Genomic DNA, 12,731 nt, shown 5'->3' with positions numbered 1-12,731 from the left:
CTATCATTTCATCTTCCCAGGGATGGAGCTTGAGCTGGTTTGTTTTTTGAAATGTGCAGGATGGATGGAGTCTTAGCTCTTTTTCTAAAACAAAATATTTAACAGCAAAATGCCTAGCATGGTCACATAGTCACTCCAGGAAATGCTGCAAAGGAGAAGCAGTCCTTCTGGTCCATGGACCTGTTAGCATCCTCATCCATTTCTAAAAATAAATCTAATTCCCTTCTGCTCTTAAATCAGGAACAGGCAATTCCTTTGCTGCCAAGAATTACCCTGTTTTTTAAAATCCAGCTTCAAAGGGCCAGAAGGGAGACAATACTGACACGGAGCCCCTGAAATAGGAAAAAGCTAACATTTTCAACCCACTTGGGGTATTTTGATTTTTATATTTTTTTTTAAAGCAAATAGGTGTATTAAGCCTAGTGAAATAAAACTGATGGAACTCTGAAAAGCTTAACTCTGTAACTTCAATACTAGTATTTTTGACGAGATAACATTATTTTCTCTTCCCTTCTCTTCTTTCTGCCTGCCTCTTTTCATTTCTCCTTTGTTCCAAAGTTGATAAATGTCAGTATTTATCATTAAAGGTCAGGAAATGTTCAACTTAACTATCATTATTCAATTTACCTTCTCTTTTCATTTTTGTGTCTCACAATATTAAACTACCAGTAGTACAATCATTCATTGAAGATGTGGGTTCTTAGCCATATCTTCCCAATTCATGGTTGGAGCCACAGATTATTCTATCCTGTTAACTTTCTCCAGCTGTTCTGAATTACAACTGCCATTAGCCCTACACTTCATGGCCAATGGTCAACAATGATGGAAGTTGTGATCTAAAACATTTGGTAGTGCTGGACTGAAAAAAGCTTACTTCAAATGTAAAGATTAATTCAATTTTGTATGACTCATTGGCCTTTGCTGTTGACTTTATCCTGATATCAATAATTGGGTAAATGCAAATGGGGCACATGACTGGAGAAACAGGAAAGCAAAATGTTTCCAAAAGCAGTCAGATAGAAACCTATATAAGATGCTTAGATTTCAAGAAACGTTGAAATTATTGCCATTAATGTTGCATCCAGATAATGATTATCAGGCAAATTAGGCAAACAGTTAAGACTACTATGTTCTTTGAAACGCTGAAAATATTACTGTATGAGCTAACGGGTCCTTCAAAATGTTCTTCACAACTGAACTATAGAAAGTACTAGTGCTGAGAAATGTGTGCATTTCTTCTGGAACTATGATATTCCTATGCTTAAATCAGGACCACAAATTGTGTTTATATAATTAATCCAAACCTGATTCCAATTTTAACAAAAGCCTTCCACTTCTGAAGCTTGTGTTATCAGTTATTTCAAAATCCAGTGAAGGCCAAACTGAGCATTTCTTACTAACTGGCATTTTTGACAAAGTGGAGGTACTACAACAATTTCATCTACTGATATCTTGTCTTGAAATTATAATACCTAGTTTAATAATACTTTTTTTTTTAATGATACTTTTCACTATTTTGGACATTGGATTGTATCAGGGGGTTTACTAACTGCTATCTCAAAACTAGAATGTGTCAAAGATTTCAAGAAAAAGACACTTGTAGTATTGTATCATTCATAAATCATCAGTGGAAAAGCAACTATTTGGGATTTGTGGGCATCAGTAAAGCTCCAGTATACTAGTATGGCTCATCTTTGGCTCTTGCCTTAGGCGGATTCTCCTTCTCCTTCTCCTTCTCACCCCCAAAGCAATATTGGGACAAGGACACATTTTGCTAATATTTATATTGCTGCAATTTCCTGAAATAATGATCCTTTGAGGACATCACTAAAGTAGTGCTAGACTACTGCCTAGCCTACTGCATACCAGCTGTTCAGGGTACTGCTGCTGTCTGTATCAAAACCTTTCAGTAGTGCCTTCTCCCAGGGTACTTTACCCAGGACCCCCTCATAACTTACATCAGTCCAATATTTTGATATGCTTAACTGCATCAGCAATTCTGTAGATGTGTGTTGCTTAAAGCAGAATAGGTTCAGTTTGCAAACCATTAAAGAATGCTAGTGATGGTGTCCACGTGTTTGAGTAGACCTGCTGGATCTTATTAATATTTTGCTACTTTGTGGCCAAACCTGTCTATGGAATATATATGTGTTTCTGTGTAGTATTATTTTAACCAAATTTAAATAATGTCTTTGAAATGGCAAAATATAAGTGAAAGCATGTAGTTTAAGATAGGAAATGGCTTTGATACTTATTTAAATCTTTCCTATCTGCAACATATATTGCTCCAGCAATAGGCTGGTAAAATCTACAAAGCTCTTCCAGTATTTTAAAGGAGTTTAGAATGACTCGGTTAGTACCTAATGAATTTTTAGTTCATTCAAGTGTTAATAGAGAAAATGAAGCCCAAGCATTGCAAAATTTATGTTGAGATACTCTTAATTTCAATTAGTTTGCTGCACTACTGAAGCAGAAAACAGGCAGCTCTATGACTAATAGCCCTTGGTTTGATGGCACCATATATGTTATATTTGACTTCAGCTCCATTGAACACTATCAGGGAAACAGGGTTGTGTTCTAAATGGAAAGTGGGGTGGAATTTCAGACAGCTTGGCCCAGTGAAGTGGTGGGAAAGAAGGGATTGAATCTTACTTTTTTTTTTTTTGCAAATCTATTTTAATTATCCCTAGAAGCTCCACTCTATGCAGATTTACTTAGAAATAAGTTCCACTGAGTTCAGTAAGGTTACTTTCAGGTAAATGGTAATGAATTGCAGCCTCAGATATTAAAAATATACTGCTCTATTGTATGCCATTAGTATGTAAGTATGTATATATGTATGTATGTATTTATTTATTTAAATTTGTTTTTGTTTGTCCCATTCTCCAAATGCAGTGTTTGCACTTTACAGATGGGGACTAAGCCTAAGTGATGTTGGCCTTGTGTAAAAAAAAATCTAAATATTTGAAAACCTTCAACACATCATGAAATTGCAGTTTTCAACTGAAACACTTTGTTAGTGCATGTTTGTGTGTGTTTGCAAATTGTCCCCCCAAATTGATAGCTCTCCAGCTGAAGTCAGATATTTCAGAAACTGTTTCAATCTTAAAGTTTACCATTTGTAACTCTGAAAGTATAGAAAAAGAAAAGTCATTACTGGACAATAAAAAAAAAAGTCCCTTAAAGATATTAGTCATGAAGTGAGCTATAAAATGTTCATTCAGGAAGATGAGAAATAACCTGTCATAAAAACTTCACAAAATTTGCAGAGGGTAGTCTTTCTTTGTGTTAGCAGTGATGAAACTAATGATGATGTCCTTATATCACCAGGATCACTGTATCAAATCATTTTATTTCCTTTGACTGTCTCCAGTCTTTTGTCCCCTTTTCCGAAAGAGCAGTCATTATCAATCATTTGGAGGGTATCCAAGTGGGCTGAAAGGTCAATCTAATTAAAACAAAAATGAACTTTAAATTGGGGGAGGTCCTTTCTAGATACCCAAAGATCAGACACAGGTAAATGTATAAACAGACCAGGGAACTAGACAAATTCACATAGGTGTCAAAAATATAAAGGAAATATCTATATGACCTTTTTCAATGTGTGTATGGGTTTTTTGTGTGTGTGGTTGTTTTTGAGGATCTGTCTTGTTTTTATGAAAAACATTGTTCATTTGACAGGAGATGCACAAAGATTCACAATTAAAGTGGAGTCTTCTGTCCTTTCCTTCAATGAGTTCAATCATTGTACGTTCATAAATGGAAGGATTTAAAGCATCCATGTTTTTAAAAGTTTTAGGTTAATTTAGTGAACATAGAAGCTATCCATCTTTTAAAAAGCTTCAAGGAAAATATGTTTTTTATAATACTGTTTAAAGTTATAGGGGGAAGATGATTTACAAACTCAAAAATGTATTTATGATGTCCTATATTAAAAAGAACTATATTAATCACAATCAAATGTTAAACACAACATTTTAAATGGTATGGGGTTAATGGCTGAAATATAATGTCATGTGAATAACAAATCTGTTATTTTAATTTTAAAAAAAGGAAAATAGGAAAAAAAAACCCTAATGACTGATTTTAAAAAACGCTTTAAAATATCTCTAGGGGCCAGTCTAAAAGATCCCGGGGTAGAAATGGGGTGCATTTCCATTGATAAACTCAGTTTAGAGAAAAGGAAGTTAGTGACAATAGACACACTGGATGAGATTATTTCCATTTTCCACTGATGATTAGAACAAATTGTCATTGGGTTAACAATGATGACTTGTTCTACAGCTAAAATTAGCTCAATAAACTTAAATTAAACTTCAATCATTTGAGTTCTAGTCTGAGTGTGTAGTAACTACAAATTTAACATAAAAGAAGGTAAACTATATCTGTCTTTTGATTTACAAATACTGTTTCCTTCCCTAGCTGCAGAAAGCCAAACCCCAAATTGACACTGACATTTTCATCTCTACATAAATGTTCTCTTGAACTTTTTTTTTAAATTCTTCCACAGTTTTTCTCTTCAAATATTACCGCTCAAATATATATCCATTGTGTCTCTATGATGCCTAGGAAACTTGTTTCCTTTCCGTAGCCAATGGTGTATCTGTCCAAGTAACCTATATCAGCCTACATTGGGGGCTGGCCTGATGACCTTCACAGAAAGTTTCAAGTGATCATTGCACCAAATGAATGTACAGGAGGTACTAATTCTGAATAATTGCTTATGCAGAACATTCATGTAGATACAGATGTGATCAAGGGGGTAATACACCTTAGGTATTAAGTGATTACTTGTGTGGTTGTAGCACTGATAATAATCTCAGGAACTGGATTGACTTAAGTTAGTGCTTTAAGAAGCTGTCGGTACTTCTTGGTACAGTGCACAGATGATCTTATGGCATCTGAAATGGCTTTCTGTTTTGCAGTGGTCCACATGGCCATGAAAATTGCTATAAAACTGTCAAAAATATATTGATTTTGGTATGTTGAATCACTCAAGATGCATTTTTTTTCCTCAGGTATCAGTGGAATTCAGCTCCCTGGTTATCTATTTGAACAGAAAAGGTTATTTTCCTCTGCCACTGGTTCCTCAGTGATTTCACAGCTAAATTGACTCTGTAAAAGAAACAAAAAGAGTCTGTGTTCATGTGAGTACAACTTTTTTTTTTTAAATCTTGTGAAATGAACACTGAATCCTGATACAGGGAGCCAAGGAAAATGTGTCTGAAATTCTTTGCATGACAAGTTACTTTGTATACCTACTTCATAGATTATACTATAAAAGAACACTATTTTATCCATATTTTAATTACACATGGACAGTTGAAAAAAAGTACAATCTCGTGTTATTCATCAGCCAACAAAGGAGTCTTCACTGCCACAATAATTTCCCTCCTCCTGAAACCTCTCATACACACACACACAGAGAGAGAGAGAGAGAGAGAGAGAGAAAGAGGGAGAGAGAAATGATCCTGAATTCCAGGTTCCCCTCTGTCTCACACTGACTGATTCAGTGCAATGGGGATTGCTCTTGTCCATTTTATTCCATGTTCTTTGTATGTGTAGGCTGTCTATTTTAGCATACAAATTTAAAAATAAGCAAATAAACAAACAAACAAACAAACAAATAAATAAATTTAGGCATTCCCTGTTTTCTCCATCAGGGAGAGAGACCAGCAAAGGTGAAGCACCCTCTCGGGCAAACTTGGGCCCTCAATTTAGTCCTACTATTGAAACAGAACATTTGTGTTCTCACTGCACCCTTACCCAGTTCAGGTTGTATCGTATCCAAGGCAGCCTTCCCTTAGCCGGTATTGTTCACATAAACTGGGGTTATAATTTCCAGAATTCCCAGCCAATGAGACAAGTTGAACTCATGTTGACATCTCAAGATGAAGCTCAAACAAGCAACTCTTCTGGCTGTTGCTTTTGGTGCTGTTGCTGTTGTGGTTGTGGTTAGTAGCAGCAGCAGCATAGTAGTAAACTGTTGCTCTTCCTTCATGATATCCATAGTGCTTAATCTACCAAGCTGATAGTGCCTGATCATATATTTATGGCAGTTGTCTCCACTCTTTCTTTCTGTGATATCCTTTAGGAGATAATGTAACAACATAAAACAACCCCATGCAACTTTCATTTTATGAAAATGCTATGGCACACTGCAACAGAATCAAAGGTTATGTGAACAGAAATTCTACTGGTCAGTAAATTCCAGCTAAAGCTAAAAACTTTCTTCATTATCACTAGTAGGTGAATGCCAAATCATAGGTCAAAGAATATTGAATTAACTTAGATTTCTGCAGCACTTCAGAACAGCACTGTTTTCCCCATATAATTAACACATGTAAGTATCAGAACCACTTAAGCTACCTTAATTGCAAGCTATAGAAGGAATCAAGGGAAAGGTCCCTATAATTTGTTTTAAAATAATTTTAATACAGATCAAATAAAACTAATTATATTTAATCATATTCAATAAATGAAAAAATATTTTATTTCTGCACAATTTTACCCACCTCTTTTTTGGGAGGGCCATTTCTTACTTCCTACAATCAAAGATAGAAGCATGCACACACACTTATGGATGGTAATGAAATTAGCTCTTGAGGAGCAATGCAGATTCTGAGTTTGTTTGAATGTTATGGTCATGAAAGTTACTAACAATGGCAAATATTAATCCTAATGGAATTAATAACAAAAATTATACATTAGAGATAGTAGAATCAATAGTGCCTACTGCTGCTGAAAGGACAGACAAAGCAGCAAGATCCATAAAAATAATAAGACTACAGTAGAGTCTCGCTTATCCGACATAAACGGGCCGGCAGAATGTCGGATAAGTGAAAATGTCGGATAACACACAGTAACGATTGAGTGCAGTAAAAAAAAAAAAAATCGATCCACATACAATAACAAACTGCACTAAGCGACCATTAGGAAAGGCGAGACATGACCGACACATGAGTCATAGGCTAGACGCATTCACCTGCTGCGCCTGTTGCAATTGATTTTTGCGTTGCGGTGCTGCACCGTCAGGAGCAACAAGAAAGAGTACACTCATGCTCGCAAACAAGCGGCACACTTTTCTTGTCACCAATTTATGCATGTTGTTGTGTTTTTTTTAGGGGCGTCAGATAAGACAGAATGTCAGATAAGCGAAGGTCGGTTAAACGAGACTCTACTGTATGTCTATTAAATGAAATGAGACATCATTCTGGAAGAAACAAGTTATAGTAACTTGCCCTTAAATCATGGATCACATGCTGATTTATAAACAAATCCCATCATTTTCAATGTGGCAGGTAAACCTCTTAAGCAGACCCTTTTCTAAAATGTAATTGTATAATTTTGTAGCATGTAAAAGTGAAAATATAATATAAAATGTAATGATAAACATTATGCAGGCATAAAATTTATAGAGTTAGACTTGCTTACTGGCAACTTCCTTTTGACAGCTCTGGCTTAGACTTGATAAAAAAACATTGAGGGGTTTGTTCTGTTTACTTCAAAGAAAGGTTAGAAATTATGAATTTTATTTATTTATTTATTTATTTATACATAGACTTATCCCCACCCATCTCCCCGCAATGGGGGACTCTGGGCGGTTTACATCAAGTTAAAACAATAAATACATAATTAAAATTTATAAAAAGACGAACACATATACACAGATGGAAAGAAGAGAAAATAAATAAATAAATAAATCCAAGAGGCTGATGGAAGCCACACTAGGCCTCTAGGGGGCTAGCCAACCCCATTTCTGACAACCTCCCTCCCCGCCCCAGGCAAGATGGCAGAGCCAGGTCTTCAAATCCCTCTGAAAGGCTGGGAGTGAGGGGGCCTGTCTCACCTCCGGGGGCAAGATATTCCAAAGGGTGGGGGCTATGGCAGAGAAGGCCCGCCTTCTGGACCCCGCTAGTCAGAGTTCTTTTGTTGAGGGGGTCCGGAGCATGACCTCTCTGTGAGATCAGGAGGGACGGGTTGAAATTGTGGGGGCGAGGCAGTCCTTCAGGTAGCCTGGCCCCATGTCATGTAGGGCTTTAAAGGTGATAACCAACACCTTGAATTGGACCCAGAAGCAAACTGGTACCCAATGCAGCTCACAGAGCAAAGGTGTTATATGGGTTCTTCTTTGGACCCCCAAAATAGCTTGTGCAGCTGCATTCTGGACCAGCTGAAGCTTCTGGATACTCTTCAAGGGTAGCCCTATGTAGAGCACATTGCAGTAGTCTATCTGGGAAATAACAAGGGCATGAGTGACCTTTCAAAGGGCATCCCGATCCAGGAAGGGGCATAACTGGTGCACAACCCCAAGCTGTGCAAAAGCCCTCCTGGCCGCGGCTGCCACCTGCTCTTTGAGCAGGAGCTGTGAGTCCAGGAGAACCCCCAAATTACTGTCTGGGGCAGTGCTACCCCATCCAGCACCAACGATGACAATGTCCCGGATACAGAGGAGCCATTAACCCACAGCCACTCTGTCTTACCAGGGTTCAGCTGGAGCCTGTTGTTCCCCATCCAGACCCTCACAGCCTCCAGGCACCGTGAGAGGGCAGTCATGGCATCACTTACCTAACCAGGGATGGAGATATATAATTGAGTATCATCAGCATACTGATGATACCTCATCCCATGATGACGGATGATCTCGCCCAGCGGTTTCATGTAGATGTTGGAAAGGAGCAGAGAGAGAACCAAACCCTGCAGCAGCCCACAGAGGAGGGGCCGAGGATAGGACCTCTCGCTACCTATCAGCACCGACTGGGACCAGCTCCGAAGAAAGGAGGTGAACCAGCACAGAACTGTGCCGCCCACCCCCAAATCCCTGAGCCGTCCCAACAGGATACCATGGTCGACGGTATCGAAAGCTGCTGAGAGATCAAGGAGAGCAAGGATGGTCACACTTCCATCATCCTGCTCCCACCAGAGATCATCCATAAGTGCGACCAATGCCATTTCTGTCCCATAACCGGGCCTGAAACCTGACTGATAAGGGTCCAGATAATCCGTTTCCTCCAGGACCCTTTGGAGCTGTGATGCCACCACTTTCTCAACCACCTTCGCCAAGAAGGGGAGGTGGGAGACTAGACAAAAATTGTCCAGTACAGTAGGATCCAGGGAGGGCTTCTTGAGGAGGGGGTGCACCAACGCCTCTTTAAAGGGTGCTGGAAACACTCCCTCCTGCAAGGATGTATTAACTATCACCTGGATCCAACCACATGTCACCTCCAGAGCTTCTTTCACCAGCCAGGAGGGACATGGGTCCAGATGACAAGTGGTGGCCCTCACAGTCTGGAGGATCTTGTCCACTTCCTCAGGAACAACAGGATCAAACCGTTCCCATATAACTGGGCAAGAACGATCCCCTGGTATCTCCCCAGACCCTGTGCCACACTCGGAGTCCAACTTGGAATGAATCCAATTTTATCCTGCAGGTGCTCTGAAAATTCCTCCATGTGGCCCTGCAAATGAATCTCCAGCTCCCTCCTACCGAGGAGGGATCTAGTGATCCCAAACAGGGCCGCCGGGCGGCACTTTGTGGATGTGATAACGGTGGAGAAGTATTGGCGCTTTGCCTCTCTTATCGCCACAATGTAGGCCTTAATAGCGGCTTTAACATGTGTTCGGTCGAATTCAGTCCATGTCTTCCTCCAGCGGTGCTCTAGACATCTCTTAACCTTCTTTAGCACCCTCAACTCCTTCATAAACCACGAGGAGTGTTGGGGCCGATGTGGCAAGACAGGTCGCATAGGCATGATCCTGTCCAAGGCCCCAGCTGCCTCCCTATTCCAAGCAGCAGCCAGGGCCTCTGCTGGACCGTGCAGCAGGTCCACGGGAATGCTCTACAGCTCACTCTGGAACCCTGATGGGTCCATCAGGTGCCAGGGGTAGACCAATCGCATGGGTCCTGCCTCCCTGCAAAGGGGGGTGGCATAGGAGAAACTCAGGGTCACCAGGGCGTGATCTTACCATGACAGCGGGGAAAGCTGTACATCTCCCCTCAGATCTCTTTGCCATTGCTCAGACAAGAAAACTAAATCCGGCATGTGGCCACTGTCTCAGGTTGGGTCCCGTACAATTTGAAACAGGCCCATGGCTGCCATGGTAGCCATGAACTCCCGAGCCACCTCCGAGGACCATCCCAGGGATGGCAGGTTGAAGTCCCCCAGAACTATAAGCCTGGGGAACTACACCACCAGCCCCGAGATGGCCTCCAGCAGCTCAGGCAGGGAGGCTGCCACGCAGCAGGGTGGCTGGTATAGTAGCAGAACTCCCAACTGTTCACGGGCACCCAACCTAAGAAACAGTGTCTCACAGCCAGAAACCTGTGGAGCAATGCCCCTGAAGGCCACTAGAGACTCTCGGATGACAACAGCCACCCCTACTCCCCTGCCCTGGCATCTCGGCTGGTGCCACACTGTAAACCCAACTGGGCACATTTCGGAGAGAGGCACCCCCCCCCTCAGGCCCCAGCCAGGTCTCGGTGATACATGCCAGGTCTGCCCCCTCCTCAGTGATCAAGTCACATATGATGGGGGCCTTGTTTTTAACTGACCTGGCATTAAGCAGCAGCAGCCGGAAGCCAGGGCCCCTATGAACCTCCTGGTCAGGACCTGGGAGTGAGCAAGGAGGGCCAGAACACGCCACCGGTAGCACACACTGGGGGCGTCTTCTCCGAAGATGGCCTGCCCTCCTGCTCCCACCATATCATCCCCTATCACTACCTCAATAATGTAGCCCACCACATCGTCCCTGGGGGTGCCAGGCCCAAGTACCTCCAATCCCAGGCCCTCAAAGTCCCCGGTCTGGGGCAAAGTTCCCTCAATCCAGTCAGGCATCCACATTCAAAACCAAACACTCCCAGGTGAGGGGAGATCCTGCCCAAGCACCAGCTCATGCTCTCAGAACTGGCTGGGACCCCCCCCCCCACACCAATCTCACACCACAATCACACTCTGCCCCCCTGCATGACCTCTCTCACTAGTCAGCAGGGCGGGCATCCCATACACTCACTCACACTTTCTGGCTCTCACCCAGCAGGTGGACCCTCACATCCCCATACGCTCCTAGACTCCCCCCAAACTCTCACTACCTGGAGGGAATCCCAGATACACACTGGAGGGACCCCATGGCTCTGCACTGGGCGGGATTAAATAGGGGTGGCTAGATCCTGAAGCCCCAGTTTGCCCCTCTTGAAAACAAGAGTCAATTGGGATGCTGTCCGGCGCCCCCCCCCCCGCCTCCCAACTGTTCCTCCAAAACCGAGAGGGTCTTCCTCCACAGTTGGACAGCCACCTTGCATTGGGGCCTGCTGGAGTTTGCCGCACCATACGGGGCTGGCTGGGGCCTGCTGAGCCTGCTAGGCCTAGAGTCCGTTGGGTCTGTTGGGTCATTGGGCCCACTGGGCCTGGGGTTGGAAATGCTGTGCCGGGCCCAGCCAGAGTTCGTCACATTGCGCTGCTGGTCACTGGAGCCTGGCACGCCGCACCGCGCCGCAGATCATCTGGGCTCCCCGCAGCTCACTGCGCCCCACGGGGGTCGGATAGTCTAAAAGCTCGCTGCCAGTCGCCCGGCAGATCTCTCCTCACCACTCCAGAACTCAGCGGGCTTGCCACGATGCACCGGCACTTCCCAGGGCCCACCGCATCGACCCCAAGCTTGTTGCAGATCGCTGTCCATACCAGGGCCTGGTAGAGCTCCCCGCCCTACTCTCAGGATCGATGGGGCCCACTGCCCCGCATCAAAACCACACCGGAGTTAGCCAGGTCTGTTGGTCGTCACTCACCCGGTGTTGCCGCTCTCTGACACATTTGCTCTCTGCCGCGCTCCGCTTCTCCACTACCCTGTCCCAGGGCTTGCACCTGGGGGACCCATCCAAGGGGAAAACCCCTTCAAGGTCTCCTTCCACACCCAATTCAGCCCTAGGAGGTGGAAAGAACCCCGGGGGAGGGAGTAATCCCACAATCATCCCTCTTAGTGCAGCAGCCGCACCTGGAGTTTGCTGGTGGTCGCCATCTTGGATTCAATCTCTTTGTTGAACTTGAATCAAAGTGATGAAGAATTTTATTTTTCTGCTCTCCAAAACCTGTTCACATGTGATTTTGTTTTGTTTTCTGTGGGGTGCCGTTCAAATTTTCTCTCAACCAAATTTTGTGGAGTATTTCTTCTTCTGTGGAGGAAAGAGTTCAATTTCTTTTCCTTTATGGCTAGTAGACTGATTCCCAGGAACATTGTCTTGCAGAAAAGTTGCTGAACTGCTTGAAAAAGATTGGCTGTAGCCAGTCGCATCCACAAGGGAAGGATAAAAAAAGTTCAGAATGCAGGATCAAAGCTTCATCCCTTTTTTACATAGGTGTGATGCGTGTAATGTATGCTATTTTGTAGCTGCATCCTGTAGGTTTCATTTAATAAGTTTATTTAGTCTTGGTTGCTGACTTGTAATAAGAATTTGATCTGATTTGAAAAAGGAATGAGCTTCAATGGCATAGTTGTGCCAGCCATGGACACCGATGTGTGTGGCTACCTATTTTGGTGAACAAAAAGCACTTGATTATTTAGTATTTAAAAGTAATATCTTCCCTTTCATATCAAAAGGTCATGAGTAGCATGTCAATTTCATCCACGCTTTGAAAACTAGTTCTATTTCCCACCCACCCACCCACCCCCTTATGACCAGGAAGAGATATTTTTCTGGATTTTTTTCCCCTGGCAGTTCTTATTCAGTTTAATCAACA

General features: G+C 42.7%; 1 pseudogene; it reads right to left on the bottom strand.

The window, feature by feature from the left end:
* Positions 1–6,595: 6,595 nt before the first annotated feature.
* Positions 6,596–11,676, bottom strand: LOC148214924 (uncharacterized; annotated as a pseudogene).
* Positions 11,677–12,731: the final 1,055 nt, after the last annotated feature.

Source organism: Python bivittatus, unplaced genomic scaffold, assembly GCF_059951505.1.
Source record: "Python bivittatus isolate LINGU-HERP-01145 unplaced genomic scaffold, Pbiv_v1 ctg000480_np1212, whole genome shotgun sequence".
Classification (NCBI taxonomy): Eukaryota; Metazoa; Chordata; class Lepidosauria; order Squamata; family Pythonidae; genus Python; species Python bivittatus.
This window is presented reverse-complemented; position numbering and strand designations above follow the sequence as displayed.